Source organism: Oncorhynchus keta, chromosome 22 (genome assembly GCF_023373465.1).
Source record: "Oncorhynchus keta strain PuntledgeMale-10-30-2019 chromosome 22, Oket_V2, whole genome shotgun sequence".
Lineage (NCBI taxonomy): Eukaryota > Metazoa > Chordata > Actinopteri > Salmoniformes > Salmonidae > Oncorhynchus > Oncorhynchus keta.
Genome location: NC_068442.1, coordinates 1,542,196 through 1,554,425, shown reverse-complemented (window position 1 = coordinate 1,554,425; position 12,230 = coordinate 1,542,196).

The following is a 12,230-nucleotide window of genomic DNA, read 5'->3' as shown; positions in this document are numbered from 1 at the left end:
AGCCAGGGACTGCCATTATCAATGGCGACCTTAACCCTAATTGCTCAAAGTGCCTTGCTCAATGGCACAGACAGATTTTTCACTTTGTTGGCTCGGGATTATTAGAACTAGTGACCTTCAGGTTACTGGCCCAGTGCTCCAGCCACTAGGCTACCTGCCACCATCACCCCTGTCGTCTGAGAACTCCACTGGTACCCTGTCTCCCACTGCATTGAATACAAGATCCTCCTCCTGACCTACAAAGCCCTTCCCCACCTGGACCCCCCCAGACCTTCTTCACTACCCACACGCTCACTCCATTTTAACAGTTGGCCACCTTGTCGTCCTCCAGGATCAAGCTCCAGATCTTTGGTGACAGGGCCTTCTCCAGTATTGCACCAAATCTCTGGAACTCCTTCTCTCCAGCCATCCATGACTGAGTCCATCACCACCATCCCACCCACACGCTACTATCCTCAAACACCCACAGTCTCTTGTACATCAACTTGCCTCGTGAAACAGGAGATAGACCTTGGCTAATTATAATGCACCCATTTGTAACGTGATCTCACAACAATTTATTACTAAACTTTAATGTTAAGGTTGTTAATGTTGTGCAGTACAATTATTATTTTTTTCTTCACATTGTTTACCCCAAATTATTGTGAAACCGAATTCCCCATTGCTGATTGTGCCGTTACTCACCACAGATGTTGCAAAACAATTGGTATTTGCATTTTTAGTAAGTGTTGCAGTTGATATTGACTTGTTTGATCCCCAGGACAGAATGATGCTCCTGGTCAATTGATAGGTCCTAAGGAGATTCCCCCTTTCAATATGTGGTTAACTGTATGCAGTGTATAATCCCAGCCAACTGACACTCTGGCACAGGATACCATAACATGTTGCATCAGCTTGAATTGAGGCAAATGTGTTGATACTGTTTTTACCCCTATTTATGATTTTGATTGATGACTGTCCTTAGTACCACTGTCTTATCCCATAAATCCAAATAAAAATGATTAACACATTCTTTGTCTTGCTCATACCAACTGAACTACACTGTATGTTTAAAACTGTCCTTTCATCCAAAGTCCAGATAGAATAACATGTACTGTAAATGTGGGTAGCAGTAGGCATACTATAGTAGCCCACACACATTTGACTCCTCTAATTGTATGGTCATTGTCTTTATTCTCAAGACTTAAAGGGTGCTGAACACAATATGTTGGGATGCAAACCAGGTATATGAATCACTGTCGATCCATCCTGTTATGATCTAATGAGGTGGATGTAGGATATTCTGGGCCTTTCCCAGTCATGGAGGACAAAAACCTGCAGCAGTGCATCGCACTGAAGACCACTACTGAATTGGGGGTAGTATATGTGGAAGAACATCAGGGGAGTTGGTGGTGCAGATGGGCCTAGTACAACAGAACGCAGCCCTTCTCACTTAGTAGCCTACTAGAGGCCATCACAAAGCTGAGTCCCTCTTGGTTCTTATTGGCAAAGACCGAGTCCTGTACCTTGATGGTAGGAAGGGGCACTGGTCAAACAGTGTACTGAAACTCTCAAGTTAGGGTTGAGATTTCATGTAAGACTCGCCAAATACCACCTTTCCCAACATGTTACACCCCAAATATTGTTAATGAACCCTGTTTAGGCTGTATTATGATAGGGTACCAAAATGCATAACTGAACGGCTTGAAACGGAACAAATCCCACGGGAATTGCTAGTTACACAGAACTCGGGTTAGAGTTGAGATGTCAGACTTTCCCATACCATTTTTCACACCCGAAAGACTTAATGAACACCTAAGCTGATATGACTTGTATTATTATGATAGGGTACCAAAACACAGAACTGAACGGCTATAAATGGAACAAATCTCACTGGGAATTGCTGGTTACACAGTACTCGGGTTAGAGTTGAGAATTAATGTCAGAATCTCCAATACCACTTTCCCGCCCTTTCCCTGACCATTGAGAGCCCTCGGTGTTCTCTATGGTGTAATAAGTCAGATCGTGACTAGGGGGATTTCTAGCTAGTTTGTTTCTATATTGGTGTATGTGTATGGTTCCCAATTAGAGGCAGCTGTTTATCGTTACCTCTAATTGGGGATCATACTTAGTGTGTCCTTTTTCCCACCTGCGGTGTGGGATATTGTTTTTGTAATAGTGCCTATGTGCGCTATGTTTTGCACGATCATTAGATCTTTGTTTTGTTTTTTTGAAGTTTCACGAGTAATAACAATTTGGAACTCTTGAAGGGACTGTAGATCTTAATGTCTTGCATTGAGGGATTGTCCTGGTTCTAACGGATACAGTAGTATTTAGTCAGACTGTGACGTAGAAAATAAAATCTGAAACCACTTGAAGCTCGGATGTCCCTCCTACCATTTCATTCGCTCTTCCGACTGTCCAACTAACTCCTGGCTCAACCCTACATCACAGCACATGCCTGCAATCGTTACATCGTAGTGCAACAGGAAAGAGTGGTTTCAACGCAGAGGCAAATTCAGATAGATTAATCAAGAATGATTCATAGATTTAAAACAAAACCCTTTGTCATAGACGGACAAGATTAATATGAAATGGAGTCAACAGAGAGCTGCCTCGCTTCTAGTCCTTAGGAAACTTTGCAGAATAGTTTTATGTATTCTTCCTTACATTGTTAGCCCACAAAATCTGAAGTGTTATTACATACAGCCAGGAAGAACTATTCGATATCAGATCGACGTCAACTTACCAGCACCACGACCAGGAATACAACTTTGCGTATCCTTTGTCCAAACAACCCAGGGCATTTGAACTGATTCCAGAGGCGGACCCAAAACAACACCGCCGTTGAAGAGGTAGACAGAGCGGTCTTCTGTTCAGACTTCGGAGGTGCGCACACCACCCACCGCTTCCAGTATATTACTCGCTAATGTCCAGTCTCTAGATAACAAGGTAGATGAAATTAGGGCACGGGTTGCTTTCCAGAGAAGCATCAGGGATATGCTGTCGGAGTCGATACAGCCACCTGAATTCTTTGTGGGTCGCGCCGACAGGAATAAACATCTCTCCGGGAAGAAGGGTGGAGGTGTATGTTTCATGATCGACTCATTGTGTAATTGTAACAACATTCACGAACTCAAGTCCTTTTGTTCACCTGATCTAGAATTCCTCACAATCAAATGCCAACCATATTATCTCTCAAGGGAATTCTCCTAGGTTATTGTCACAACCGTGTATATCCCCCCTCAAGCCGATACCACGACGGCCCTCAAGGAACTCCACTAGACTTTATGCAAACCGCCCACCGTTCAGCAAATCTGACCACGACTCTATTTTGCCCCTCCCTTCCTATAGGCAGAAACTCAACCAGGATGTGCCCTTGCTAAGGACTATTCAACGCTGGTCTGACCAATTGGAATCCACGCTTCAAGATTGTTTTGATCACGCGGACTGGGACATGTTCCGGGTAGCCTCAGGGAATTATATTGACGTATTTGTATTTATTTATAAATATGATTCAGTGAGTGAGTTTATAAGGAAGTGCATAGGAGATGTTGTACCTACTGTGACTATTATATCCTACCCTAACCAGAAACCGTGGATAGGTGACTGGGAATATGGCTGAATACAAACAGTGTGGTTATTCCCTCTGCAAGGCAATCAACAAGTAAAATGTCAGTATAGAGACAAAGTGGAGTCGCAATTCAACGGTACAGACACGAGACGTATGTGGCAGGGTCTACAGACAATCACGGACTACAAAAGGAAAACCAGCCACGTCACGGACACCAACGTATTGCTTCCAGACAAACTAAACACCTTCTTTGCCCGCTTCGAGGATAATACAGTGCCACCGACGCGGCCCGCTACGAAGGACTGTGGGCTCTCCTTCACCGTGGCCCATGTGAGTAAGACATTTAAATGTGTTAACCCTTGCAAGAATGCCAGTCCAGACGGCGTCCTCAGAGCATGCGCAGACCAGCTGGCTGGTGTGTTTACAGACATCAATCTCTCCCTATCCCAGTCTGCTGTCCCCACATGCAGCAAGATGGCCACCATTGTTCCTGTACCCAAGAAGGCAAAGGTAACTTAACGATTATCGCCCCATAACACTCACTTCTGTTATCATGAAGTGCTTTGAGAGACTAGTCAAGGATCATTTTGATTTATTTTACCTTTATTTAACTAGGCAAGTCAGTTAGGAACAAATTCTTATTTTCAATGACTGCCTAGGAACAGTGGGTTAATTGCCTGTTCAGGGATATGAACTTGCAACCTTTCGGTGACTAGTCCAACGCTCTAACCACTAGGCTACCCTGCCGCCAATATCACCTTAGGTGTCACCCTAGACCCACTTCAATTTGCTTACCGCCCCAATAGGTCCACAGACGATGCAATCGCCATCACACTGCCCTATCCCATCTGGACAAGAGGAATACCTATGTAAGAATATTGTTCATTGACTATAGTTCAGCATTCAACACCATAGTACCCTCCAAGCTCATCATTAAGCTTGAGGCCCTGGTTCTCAACACCGCCCTGTGCAATTGGGTCCTGGAATTCCTGACAGGCCGCTCCCAGATGGTGAAGTTAGGAAACAACATCTCCACTTTGCTGATCCTCAACACTGGGGCTCCACAAGGGTGCGTGCTCAGCCCCCTACTGTACTCCCTGAGTTAGACGATGAGTTAGACGTTTTGGTCAAGAGAGACCTTTAGAAAATATGCACATTTTCTCTAGCACTAAACATACAAATATTTGTTACAGTTATAAGGAAGTTGACAGTCAGTAATTGTATCATTTCATTGTGCTATATTTAGAAAATATGCAAGTCCTTTCAAGCTTTTTGTTGAATAGGAAAAACAGAAAACATTTTACATTTTCATATTTTTATCATATGTGTACTGTGTACTTGAGCTTGTGTCCTCAAAAGTTACTACCTCTTATCAGAAAGGTCATATTTAAACATTTTGAGTATGCAGCATTACTAGTTATTGTTTATGGCCCTTTCATTACATAATTACTCCTGGGTATTACATAGATTACATTTAACTGGTTAATTAAACCTTTTTAAGCTGATGTGATTTGCATTATACTAAACACAAATATAAACGCAACATGTAAAGTGTTGGTCCCATGTTTCATGAGCTGAAATAAAAGACAGCAGAAATGTTCCATACGCACAAAAAGCTTCTCAAATGTTGTGCACAAATTTGTTTACATCCCTGTTTGTGAGCATATCTCCTTTGTCAAGATAATTCATCCACCTGACAGGTGTGGCATATCAAGAAGCTGATTAAACCGCATGATCATTACACAGGTGCACCTTGTGCTGGAGACAATAAAAGGCCACTAAAAATGTGCAGTTGTCACAACACAATGCCATCAATGTCTCAAGTCTTGAGGGAGCGTGCAATTGGCATTCTGAACGCAGGAATGTCTACCAGAGCTGTTGCCAGAGAATTTAATGTTAATTTCTCTACCGTAAGCCTCCTCCAACATCGTTTTAGAGAATTTGGCAGTATGTCCAACCGGCCTCGGGTAACCACGCCAGCCCAGGACCTCCACATTCGGCTTCTTCACCTGCAGGATCGTCCGAGACCAGCCACCGGGACAGCTGATGAAACTGGGTTTGCACCACAAAATAATTTCTGCACAAACTATCAGAAACCATATCAGGGAAACTAATCTGCGTGCGAGTCGTCCTCACCAGGGTCTTTGTCTGACTGCAGCTCAGTGCCATAACCGACTTCAGTGGGTAGTGCTCACCTTCAATGGCCACTGGCATGCTGGAGAAGTCTGTTTTCACAGATGATTCCCTGTTTCAACTGTACCTGGCAGCGTGTATGGTGTCATGTGGCGAGCGGTTTGCTAAGGTCAACGTTGTGAACAGAGTGCCCCATGATGGTGGTGGGGTTATAGTATGGACAGGCATAACTTACGGACAACAAACATAATTGCATTTTATCGATGGCAATTTGAATGCACAGAGATACCGTGACGAGATCCTGAGGCCCATTGTCGTGCCATTCATCCGCCGCCATCACCTCATGTTTCAGCATGATAATGGCAAGACCCCGTGTCGCAAGGATCTGTACACAATTCCTGGAAGCTGAAAATGTCCCAGTTCTTCCATGGCCTGCATATTCACCAGACATGTCACCCATTGAGCATGTTTGGGATGATCTGGTTCGACGCATACAGCAGCATGTTCTAGTTCCCGCCAAAATCCAGCAACTTCACTTCACACATGCCATTGAAGTGGAGTGGGACAACATTCCACAGGCCACAATCAACAGCCTGGTCAACTCTATGTGAAGGAGATGTGTCGCGTTGCATGAGGCAAATGGTAGCAACACCAGATACTGACTGATTTTCTGATCCACGCCCCTAGCTTTTAAAAAAAGTTATCTGTGACCAAGAGATGCATATGTTTTCCCAGTCATGTGAAATCCATAGAATAGGGCCTAATGTTTTTCAATAGATTGATTTTACATGAATTGTAACTCAGTAAAATCTTTGAAAATGTTGCCTTTATTTTGTTGTTCAGTATAATATACATCTCTTGAAATATTCCCAACTATGTACCCAACTATGTATCCAACATTGTATCTTTAAATTATGTCATGCCCTGTCAGGGTGGTAGGTCAGGGTGTGACTAGGGTGGGAAATCTATGTTTATATTTATTTGTTGGCTGAGTATGGTTCCCAATCAAAGGCAGCTGTCTATCGTTGTCTGTGATTGGGGATCATACTTAGGCAGCCCTTTTTCCCACCTTCTGTTGTGGGATTTTGTCTTTTTGTGTTGCATGTGTTGCACTCCTAGCTTTACGTTTGTTTAGTTGTTTATTTTTTGGGGTGGAACATTTAAAAATTAAAGAAAATGTATGCCTACCACGCTGCACCTTGGTCTTCATTTAACAACGGACGTAACATATGAATTCAAACCACATCTACAAACTCTATCCACATAGCTATTAAAGCACCTTCAGGTAAAGAATGGCATACAATAAGGTTTGAGGCATATAAGGTATGTTTTAAACAACAATGAGACCTGTCATTTTAGATAATGTATGTATTTCGGAAACCCCCAGACTCCCAACGCCTGTGATGGGGTCATTTTTTCTGATTTGCCTGGTATTTTTCTGTGTTGGAGAGACTCAGGATTGTGTTGATTTAATTGGGTATAGGCAGGGATGGAAATTAAATTGGGATTTCGGACCATACGGGCATCTCCAAGCGGTCGGGTAGGCTGTTTGGAGTGTTTTTCCGACAGGATAATTTTTTTTATCAGAATAATTGTCCCCCGAATTCTAAAACAAAGGTTGCACCCCTGGTATATACAGTTGAAGTCGTAAGTTTACATACACTTAGTTTGGAGTCATTCAAACTAATTTCTCAACCACTCCACAAATGTCTTGTTAACAAACTTGAGTTTCGGCAAGTCGGTTAGGACATCTAGTTTGTGCATGACACAAGTCATTTTTCCAACAATTGTTTACAGACATATTATTTCTCTTATAATTCACTGTATCACAATTCCAGTGGGTCAGAAGTTTACAAACACTAAGTTGACTGTGCCTTTAAACAGCTTGGAAAATTCCAGAAAATGATGTCATGGCTTTAGAAGCTTCTGATAGGCTAACTGACATCATTTGAGTCAATTGGAGGTGTACCTGTAGCTGTATTTCAAGGCCTCCCAAACTCAGTGGCTCTTTGCTTGACATCATGGGGAAATCAAAAGAAATCAGTCAAGACCTCAGAAAAAAAATTGTTCAAACAATAGTACGCAAGTATAAACACCATGGGACCACGCAGCCGTCATACCGCTCACGCTGTGTCTCCTAGAGATGAATGAACTTTGGTGCGAAAAGTGCAAATCAATCCCAGAACAACAGCAAAGGACCTTGTGAAGATGCTAGAGGAAACAGGTACAAAAGTATCTATATCCACAGTAAAAATGAGTTCTATATCGACATAACCTGAAAGGTTCCTCAGCAAGGAAGAAGCCACTGCTCCAAAACCTCCATAAAAAAGCCAGACTACGGTTTGCAACTGCACAAATATCATTATTTTTGGAGAAATGTCCTCTGGTCTGACGAAACAAAAATAGAACTGTTTGGCCATAATGACCATCATTGGAGGAAAAGGGGGGATGCTTGCAAGCCGAAGAACACCATCCAAACTGTGAAGTCCGGGGGTGGCAGCATCACGTTGTGGGGGTGCTTTGCTGCAGGAGGGACTGGTGCACTTCACAAAATAGATGACATCTCAAGACGTCAGTCAGGAAGTTAAAGCTTGGTTAAAAATGGGTCTTCCAAATGGACAATGACCCCAAGCATACTTCCAAAATTGAGGCAAAATGGCTTAAGAACAACAAAGTCGAGGTATTGGAGTGGCCATCACAAAGCCCTGACCTCAATCCATTAGAACATTTGTGGGCCGAACTGAAAAAGCATGTGCGAGCAAGGAGGCCTACATACTTGACTCAGTCATACCAGCTCTGTCAGGAGGAATGGGCCAAAATGCACCCAACTTATTGTGGGAAGCTTGTGGAAGGCTACCTGAAATGTTTGACCCAAGTTAAACAATTTAAAGCAATGCAACCAAATACTAATTGAGTGTATGTAAACTTCTGACCCACTGGGAATGGGATGAATTAAATGAAACCTGAAATAAGTCATTCTCTCTACTATTATTCTGATATTTCACATTCTTAAAATAAAGTGGTGATCCTCACTGACCTAAAACAGGGAATTTTTACAAGGATTAAATGTCAGGAATTGTGAAAAACTGAGTTTAAATGTCTTCGGCTTAGGTGTATGTAAACTTCCAACTTAAACTGTATACAGTACCAGTCAAAAGTTTGGACACACTTACTCATTACTCAGGGTTTTTCTTTATTTGTACTATTTTCTACATTGTAGAATAATGGTGAAGACGTCAAAACTGAAATAACACAAGGAATCATGTAATAACCAAAAAACTATTTTTCAAAGTAGCCCCCCTTTGTCTTGACAGATTTTGCACACGCTTGGCATTCTCTCAACCAGCTTCACATGGAATGCTTTCCAACAGCCTTGAAGCAGTTCCCACATATGCTGAGCAATTGTTGGCTGCTTTTCCTTCAATCTGATGTCCAAACCATCCCAAACCATCTGATGGACTCCATCACTCTCCTTGGTCAAATAGCCCTTACACAGCCTGGAGGTGTGTTTGGTCATTGTCCTGTTGAATAACAAATGATAGTCCCACTAATAGCGCAAACCAGATGGGATGGTGTATCGCTGCAGAATGCTGTGGTTAGTCATGCTGGGTAAGTATGCCTTGAATTCTAAATAAATCACTGACTGTGTCACCAGCAACGCACCCCCACTCCATCATACCTCCTCCATGCTTCACGGTTGGAACCACACATGCGGAGATCCTCCGTTCATCTACTCTGCGTCTCACAAAGACACGGCGGTTGAAACCAAAAATGTCAAAATTGGACTCATCAGACCAAAGGACAAATTTCCACCGGTCTAATGTCCATTGATCGTGTTTCTTGGCCCAAGCAAGTCTTTTCTTTTTATTGGTGTCCTTTAGCAGTGGTTTCTTTGCAGCAATTCGACATTGAAGGCTTGATTCACACAATTTCCTCTGAACAGTTGATGGTGAGATGTGTCTGTTAATAGAACTATTTGAAGCAATTATTTGGGCTGCAATTTCTGAAGCTTGTAACTCTAATGAACTTATCCTCTGTGGTAACTCTGGGTCTTCTTTTCCTGTGTGAGCCTTTCAGCTGGACTTGTGGTAGTTGGTCTCCTTCCCAGCGAAGCTTGCTCCTATCTTGGCAAGTAAGAGGTCAAACTTGCCTCGGTCATGTCAAAAGTACCATCAGAACACTCTCTAAACAGGCATAGTTGACTAGCAGCTGATACTCCCTAGCTCTCGAAAAACATCCATGAAACTACACTTCCCGAGTTACACTTACACACCGGTATTCTGAGCATGCTAGATCACTAAAAAGCACAGGTGGTCGCCTCTTGTCTTCCGCCTGTCTTCTATAAACAAGCGCTGTAACATGGAGATATGGCCATGTGGGAACAATAACCCTATCAAGGTGTGTATCATTTGAACCTTTTGTTTGTGAAAATGATTTCTCGCTGATATGAAAGATACAGTCCTTATGCTTCCAAAACCATTCCCTTGCATATAATCAATAAATCCCATAAAATAAATCTTGTTGATCTATCCCAGAAACAGGACTGGCCACCCCACATATGCTCTCTCTAATTCTCTCTTTCTTTCTCTCTCTCTCTCGGAGGACCTGAGCCCTAGGACCATGCCCCAGGACTACCTGACATGATGACTCCTTGCTGTCCCCAGTCCACCTGACCGTGCTGCTGCTCCAGTTTCAACAGTTCTGCCTTATTATTATTTTGACCATGCTGGTCATTTATGAACATTTGAACATCTTGGCCATGTTCTGTTATAATCTCCACCCGGCACAGCCAGAAGAGGACTGGCCACCCCACATAGCCTGGTTCCTCTCTAGGTTTCTTCCTAGGTTTTGGCCTTTCTAGGGAGTTTTTCCTAGCCACCGTGCTTCTACACCTGCATTGCTTGCTGTTTGGGGTTTTAGGCTGGGGTTCTGTACAGCACTTTGAGATATCAGCTGATGTACGAAGGGCTATATAAATACATTTGATTAAATACATTGCTATGCAGACGACACACAATTAATCTTCTCCTTTCCCCCTTCTGATGACCAGGTGGCGAATCGCATCTCTGCATGTCTGGCAGACATATCAGTGTGGATGACGGATCACCACCTCAAGCTGAACCTCGGCAAGACGGAGCTGCTCTTCCTCCCGGGAAGGACTGCCCGTTCCATGATCTCGCCATCACGGTTGACAACTCCATTGTGTCCTCCTCCCAGAGCGCTAAGAACCTTGGCGTGATCCTGGACAACACCCTGTCGTTCTCAACTAACATCAAGGTGGTGGCCCGTTCCTGTAGGTTCATGCTCTACAACATCCGCAGAGTACGACCCTGCCTCACACAGGAAGCGGCGCAGGTCCTAATCCAGGCACTTGTCATCTCCCGTCTGGATTACTGCAACTCGCTGTTGGCTGGGCTCCCTGCCTGTGCCATTAAACCCCTACAACTCATCCAGAACGCCGCAGCCCGTCTGGTGTTCAACCTTCCCAAGTTCTCTCACGTCACCCCGCTCCTCCGCTCTCTCCACTGGCTTCCAGTTGAAGCTCGCATCCGCTACAAGACCATGGTGCTTGCCTACGGAGCTGTGAGGGGAACGGCACCTCAGTACCTCCAGGCTCTGATCAGGCCCTACACCCAAACAATGGCACTGCGTTCATCCACCTCTGGCCTGCTCGCCTCCCTACCACTGAGGAAGTACAGTTCCCGCTCAGCCCAGTCAAAACTGTTCGCTGCTCTGGCTCCCCAATGGTGGAACACACTCCCTCACGACGCCAGGACAGCGGAGTCAATCACCACCTTCCGGAGACACCTGAAACCCCACCTCTTTAAGGAATACCTAGGATAGGATAAAGTAATCCTTCTCACCCCCCTTAAAAGATTTAGATGCACTATTGTAAAGTGGCTGTTCCACTGGATGTCATAAGGTGAATGCACCAATTTGTAAGTCGCTCTGGATAAGAGCGTCTGCTAAATGACTTAAATGTAAATGTTAATTGAAACACATAGCTGAAAGTTACACGTAAGCACCTTCTTGGGTGGTTAATCTACTTCAGTTTGTTACACCGTACCCAAATCGTGCGCAAATGGATTTTGTCCCCCCACACCAAATGTGATCACGACATGCAGGTAGAAATATCAAAACAAACTCTGAACCAATTATATTAATTTGGGGAAAGGTCGAAAAGCATTAAACAGTTATGGTAATTTAGCTAGCTAACTTGCAGTTGCTAGCTAATTTGTCCTGGGATATAAACGTTGAGTTGTTAGTTTACCTGAAATGCACAAGGTCCTCTACTCTGACAATTAATCCACACATAAACCAGTCAACCGAATCGTTTCTAATCATCTCTCCTCCTTCCAGGCTTTTTCATCTTTGGACTTCATATGGCGATTGGCATCTAACTTTCATAGGTTTATTACCACGACCAACCGACTGAAGTTCATATTTCAATCACCCACGTGGGTATAACCAATGAGGAGATGGCACGTGTGTATCTGCTTCTATAAACCAATGAGGAGATGGGAGAGGCAGGACTTGCACGGCA